This window comes from Octopus bimaculoides, chromosome 5, assembly GCF_001194135.2.
Source record: "Octopus bimaculoides isolate UCB-OBI-ISO-001 chromosome 5, ASM119413v2, whole genome shotgun sequence".
Lineage (NCBI taxonomy): Eukaryota > Metazoa > Mollusca > Cephalopoda > Octopoda > Octopodidae > Octopus > Octopus bimaculoides.
In genome coordinates, this window is record NC_068985.1 from 6,294,692 (window position 1) to 6,302,191 (window position 7,500).

Sequence of the window (7,500 nt, forward strand, 5' to 3'; positions counted from 1 at the left end):
TTCTTCTTCTTCTTCTTCTTCTTCTTCTTCTTCTTCTTCTTCTTCTTCTTCTTCTTCTTCTTCTTCTTCTTCTTCTTCTTCTTCTTCTTCTTCTTCTTCTCCTCCTTCTGTATCTATATTTATATAATGTGATTTAATTTAGTATAAAAAATGTGAGAAAGTAGGTTAACGCTGAAATCAGAAGTAAAGACAATATGCAACATTTGGTACACGTTGTATTTATAAGGTATATTCTTTATAGAAGCTGTTGATTTCTAAAACTTAAGCCATTAATTTTCAGTGTTTGCTAGTTAATATTAGCAACGATATAAATAAGCAACATGAAGTAGTCTATGGTGTTTACGTTTGAAAGCTATAGCTATTTATCACCAGTTTTACTGATGTTCTGACATTAATGTCCAAACACAACACTTTGTCCCAATGACTGAACATTTCTGAAATATGCCGCCATCACTGTAATAAATAATTCTATGATTAAGGCTATGGTTCTATTTTAATTAGATTTCATCAAAGTGCCTCTTTATTTCTCAATCTTAAAAGAAACCAGGATACTAACCAAAATTCTCTTTATTCCCATTTTATGCAGTAACACTACACAACTAACCAGAACAAACAGACATGTCGGCAACTTAAAAAAGAAATGGCTGTCAAACAAAGTCGATGTAGCTTTACCGGAATCAATTATCGCTTCCACAGTTTTTGGTATATGATGTAAACATATGCAGTAGACTTCAGCAGGGCTTATGTTTTTCGGAATGAATGTTACTTTAGCGAAGACGTTTATTTACATACATATATGTAATATTCATAATAATGAAGAGTATAGAGACTTATACATCCACAAATTTTGTTTATAGTAATATACAGCATAATATAATGATCGATACCCCTGCAATAATTGGGTTTGATATAACAAACAGAAGAATATAATCTAAACATAAAAATATTTAATAACCCTCATTAGTAATAAAAGTATATACTCTACACAATGTACAACACAATTAATGAGCAGCCCAACCAAAAAAATGAATGTAAACAAACGAGAATTCTTCAATACAAGCATTGCACTCGAAATCAAAAATAGTACACACAACAATTAAACAAACAAAGAGCCTTCTAAAGACAATAATCTCGACGTTAACTTATTTGAAGACCAAGCTCTAACTTCGGAGAGCGAGTAGGGTGAAGTTGCGACCAACAGACGTACCTAGTTATAACAACCCCACCCCATATCCCACCGAACACTAACAAAACATTACTTAGTTCATCTGAGGATGACCAAATGGACGGACACTGATAATGCTGCACCGACATTATAACTCTTCTCTCTCATCCCCCTCACAATATCTTGACCACCATCTAGCACTCCTTTTTTTTATTTTTCTTCCCTTTTTTTCTTTCTTTCCTCTTTCATCCCCTAATCCTTTTAACTAATACCATTCTCCCCTTAACACATTTATCAATGTTCTTCTCTATTCCACTTACCCCTACCAGTACGTTCTCAAAATTTTATTCCCACCGCAAAACCCTTTTGAATGAACAGTACATGGAATTTATGTCTCCACACCATCTACTTGTAATAATAAAATATGAAATCCTATCGGACTTTACATACCATAGAAAAGAAGCATTTCAACCCTTTCTACACAGCAGTTTCGTTGTATAATGCAACTGCAACTGTAACTTCCTACATATGTTTTCACTTTAATTTTTATTCTTTTATTTCCCTTAATACTTCTTATATCCATCTTTTTCCAAAATAACTCTTTATTTCCCTCTAGTTAACTCTCTCACATCGTCTCTGACGCAGGGATATCCCTAATATCACAGAAACAGCTGTACGACTAACTTTCTCTTTATAAATGTTCTGCAAATTCCACACAGTTTTGGCTTTGTTGTCCTTTATATTTAGCATATACACTCTCATACAAGACCCGCATTAGACTCTTCACTCGTATTATTATCGAACCGAGAGGCCAACCACAGTCCTCCTGTAGCACATACATAGCCTTACCTGCCATATTGGGTCTTCTGGATACCAATACATCTCTCTCTCTCTCAAACACACACAGACACACGCACACACACACACATATACATACATATATATATATATATATATATATATATATATATGTGTGTGTGTGTGTGTGTGTGTGTGTGTGTGTGTGTGTGTGTGTGTGTGTGTGTGTGTGTGTGTGTGTGTGCATCTCTGTGTATATAAATATATATATGTGTGTGTGTGTGAGAGTATGTGTTGTGTGTGTGTGTGTGTGTGTGTGCGTTAAATAAAGTGAGATAACAAAGTCAGGACTGTGTGGAATATCCAGGACATTTATAAAGAGAACGTTAATTTTACAGCTGTTTCTGGGATATTAGGGATATCCCTTCGTCAGAAACATGTGAGATGGTAAGATAGAGGGAAATATTAGAGATCAATATGAGGAGTTGTTTTGAAAAAGGAAGCAAACAAGGAGTATACGGGGAAATAGGAGAATGGATGTAGAAATGAAAATGAAAATGTATAAATATTTTACAGTTGCAGTTACATTATCCAAGGAAAGTGGTGTGTAGAAGTGGTAGAAATGCTTCCTGTCCGTGGTACGTAATTCCAATAACATATATATAGAATATGTATACGAAGACGGGTGCGTAAACAACAAAGAGATGTATTAGTTTAACGCTCGGGAAATGAGAAAGTCTTTTACGTTTCGAGCCTACGCACTTCAACAGAAAGGAAGACAGAAATAAACAAGGCGAGTCCGAGTTAGAGAGAGAGAGGGAGAGAGGGAGAGATGTCCATGGGACAAGCATACATATACGCATAATTAAGTGGCTTTAAACTCACTCTGCTCGATTTGAAGAAATGTCTTTCGTCGATGCAAAGTTCCATTCAGGAAAACCTGGAACCGATTCTGTGAAGTTTCCTGTAGAAGGATTTAAACACTGCAAGCGGAAAGGTTATTTTTGTTATATATTTCATCATATATTGATTCAGCTTGCGTTTTATATTAATAATGCACGTCTCTGTAAAATGTTTCCGCGCTTACACTTTACATCAATGTAAAGGATGTTCATTTAACCTTTGTGGTGTGCTTATGATGAAAACTAACGGACATTAATTTGCTTAACGTATGCATCTTCCACCGCCAATTATTCACGTCTGCAGATGGACGGTAATATATTAATTGTATCTTTAGAATATCTACAATAACTAAAATGCAAATTATGTTTCCATACATTTTCATTTTCTTCATGCACAATCTGATTCATATATTATCACTGTCTGATCTTTTGCTAAATCTAGATTCATCACTAACTCTACCATGCACTGATTAATGTACGTTACACCATGTACTACATATCCGTTTCATTTCTATCTCCTAATTTAAATATTCATAGTATCAAACACTTAATTTGAAGCGAATTATAATAACAATGCCACCGTGAATACATCTCTCTGACTATAAAAAATATTGCACACTTATATACCTACAAATAATTCCTTTCCCATCGTGCAAATATGGCTGCGATGCACGTACTTCCGCTTTACATATCTCCAGTATCTGCCAAGATAAATGTAAAAGTTATCAACAATGAAGACCAACGCTTTCCCAGACTATTTCTGCATTTGGGATATCTGAATAATTCTATTAGTTTTGTCCACAGTTTCGGGTATTCTGGTAGGGAATTGCAAGACAGTAATAATTGGATGCGTTCGTAGTGAATCTTTCGGTTTGGCAAAGCTTATGTCGATCATCTGTACTCAAAGATACATATTTTTTTTTGGTTCTCAGAAAATTCAACTATCATGAATCGTCTAATTTTGTAATCCTTGAGGAGGAAAACTTGGAACCCCTTTTTCTCCATTTTGTTTAGTAGTTGCACGCACGGCGAAATGAGATGCAGTAAATACTTTCACGAATTAATATTAAAATTACTATCAATGTAGAAATCATAATAACATGTGAAAATGCTAAGTAGTCTTTATATATTGCATAAATATATGAATAATTCACACTCAATCTTTTACCAATAATTAAAATGCTTACTGATTCTAAATTGTCTTGATGTTAAACCTGTGTACTGACGAGAGGTGAAATAAACGATGCAAAAATGTGAAATAGACGCTGTTTGTCGAGGGTGTTTTTATTTATTTCGTTAAATGATTTATGATCGAAATGATGAACGATTCCTTTGTGATAAACCCTTTTCACACTTCGTTTACGTAGGCCGTGTAAGATCATAATTTTAGACGATATGGAATGATTTGATGTATGGAATGAAGATGTTCTTTATGACCAGATCGAGTCATCACAGAGAGGGTCCCTTATTGTATCTAAGTCCCTAATTTGATTTAATAATAGGAGAAAGACCTACAAAATATTTACGAACCAATGACAGATCCGCATCTCGATTTTTTGGACAATAAATATATCCAAACGGTGCTTCCAAAATTCAATATAGCTATGTTGATTTAACTCAAAACGCTCTTCAGAATGACACATAATATAGGCACCATAGGTAATGTAATGTAGCCTCTTTACAATGATGAAAAAAGAGGTACTGTATTACTCATGTTTTGTTTTGGAATTTTCCAAAACGTCAGGTTGAAATGCACATACTATTTACAAACCTTGTCAATTCTAAATTCCTATCTACATTCTTCTTTGAGAGGCTGCCATGCTGGTAACAACGTTTCCTTTATATTAGTTATTTTTTTTTATTGTGAGTCTCTCATCGTAAACTGAAACTAAGATACGCAAATATTTTCTCAACGGCTGTAAGATGGTTGTGGTTGATGGGTCGAAATACTTTGCTGGATAAAGTAACTCCTGATATTGTTATGTACCTTTGGGTGTTACCGTTCAAATCTATCTCAGTGATGATAAAATAAACAATAACTGTGTAATAGATCGATAGAGGTTTGTTTTGTTGATAGTTTTCAAGTAAAAAAAAAGGAAAAAAACTTAAATTTTCAACACGTAATTTTGTTCTCATCGATATTTCTTTCATTTATACATTATATGCAGATTGATTTGACAATGAATTTTTGTTAGACCTATAAGCTGTGTGTGAAAGTGCTTTCAGAAATAGCGACTTGAGAGGTTGTAAAGAATATTTTTTGAATATACATTCATCAATATGACACAAAACAATATACGTTCCATAATCTCTGACAAAATATATATTTATATATTAACGACCTGTTTAAAGGTAAACGACATGATTCCTTTTATCTTTCATGCTATAGTTTTAAACTTTTCACTTAGACGGAAGTTTTCTGCCTATTTTTTCTAAATATTCATATTTCTTTATTGCTACAAATGTTAAAGCAGTTATATTTACATGCGCTACACGAACCACCTTGGAAGGTTTCTATTTATTATCAATAATGTCAGAAAGTGAGACAATGGCTTAGATATTATTTCAAGTTTGAACGATATTTTAGCGTTCATTAATATTAAACATCGTGGTGCCTTCCTAAGAATCGATCTCCGGTAGCATTAATAAACTACTTTTGTATTCTATTAAAATCGAAAAAGGTGTTAGCTCTTAAAAACATTATGATTGCCGAAGAAAGAATAGGAAACTCTGTATAGCTTTTTCAACTGTAATCTGTTTTTGATTTATCTGTCAATTACTGGCGTTAAATAGAAATGTAAAAAAAAAAAAAATTAATGAGTGAGTCTTGCCACCTTCATCTTGCCGAATAAATGAATACAACCGGCTAAAGATGGATTTGCAGTTCTGATTCAAAATGAATTTTGGGCTTAACTCAACCGGAATAGAAACTATAGTGCACAAACAACACGACATTATTACTTATGTTTACATGGCTGTAGTTAGAATTAATTTTCCTAAGTACAATGTACAATACGTTTTTGCTTTTTCAGATTTCGTTTTGACCTGCTAAGAAAATACAATTGAAGCAAATTATCAAAGACTAAACGGACGTGTGTTAGTTTAGTTCTTCAGCGGAGACAGTTGTCAATTCATTTAACAAATAATTTAGACTCTAGTTTTTATATCTCCACAGAAGATGAGATCGTATAATATTGATAAATGTTTAAAGAGCAGTAATAGACTATGTTACGTAAAATTGAAAGTGACTGAATATATAAATTGAATCGTATTAGCAAAGCAGAGAATTTGAATTATATAATAATTAGAGGAGTTCTTTGATAAGCACAATATGTAATAACAAAATGTTTGTAATGTATTACATTTTAGGAATACTTTAAATATGTATTTCTCGAAAAGGCAGGAGACAATTAAATTCAGTTAGTCACTTTTTTGTCTCATCGGTGAAATTAAGTGGAATGTGTGATAACATGAATCAGGAGACGTGTGACTTTCAGAAAATATTTCTTTCCAATTGCATCACCAGATTAGACCAGAGTTAATAGGTTTTTATTTTTGTTAATGTGTATGCATTAGCTTCAATTCATTGTCCCTATTAGCTATGTTATAATATTACTACACTAGGAATACTTCATTAACTATCCATGTGTTTATGCATATTCAAACCGAATTATTATTTAATAAGCATTAAAAAGCACCACATCTTCAGGCAATGCGTTCCTGAAATTAGTTAACGAGAAGTATGAAACTAGCATTATTTCAAATAACTTATTTCATGATTTCAACAAAATAATTGATTCAGTAAAATAGAATGTAGACTTTGCTATCAAATCGGTTGAAATGATATAATATACATCTCATTTACAATTAATCGATATATGAGATATAAAAACTTGGATTATCCCCTATCATACACACCTTTATAATCCATAATATTGTTTTGTCTGAGGATAGTATATAATTTTTGCTTCCATTTTTCTTGAGCTCCGATTGCTCAAAGCAAATTACCATAAAATACTACAAATAACAGTCAAAAATATTCAAAACTAAGATCATCTGAATATTCAAAGTTCTCGTTTTCGCTTTCATTGAACATGTTTCTGGAAGTAAGTTATATTACATTATGATTCGTTTTGAATATGCATCCCATATCGAACTGGTTTCTCATGACAAACATTTTTCACAAAATCCACTTATATGACAAGAGGCTACAAATTATTAATTGATATTTTATGAGGAAACGAGGCTAGTGATGCAAAAAGACTATATTAGATATAATATGGGACAAGCAAATGGAGTTCAATGCTGGGAGCAGAGAACAACGGTCAAAAATGGGAGAGACAAGCATAGATGATAATAGGAATAACTAATAAAAGATTGAAAAGACAATCATTTCTGCAGATATGTGGATTATGAGATAACTGAAGCATACAGAAAAACAAAATTGCAAATATTCGTAAAAGTAATCTAATGTTATCTCAGCCGGGGGTAAAATATAGACATTAAGCCAGTATGCCAACATTTGCTTAATTATAGATAACATATATTACTAATATTATTAATATTTTCAAAGAAATATGCTTCAAAGTAGTAAATTTTCCGACAAACTAATATAAATTTTGCCTTTTCGAGTAA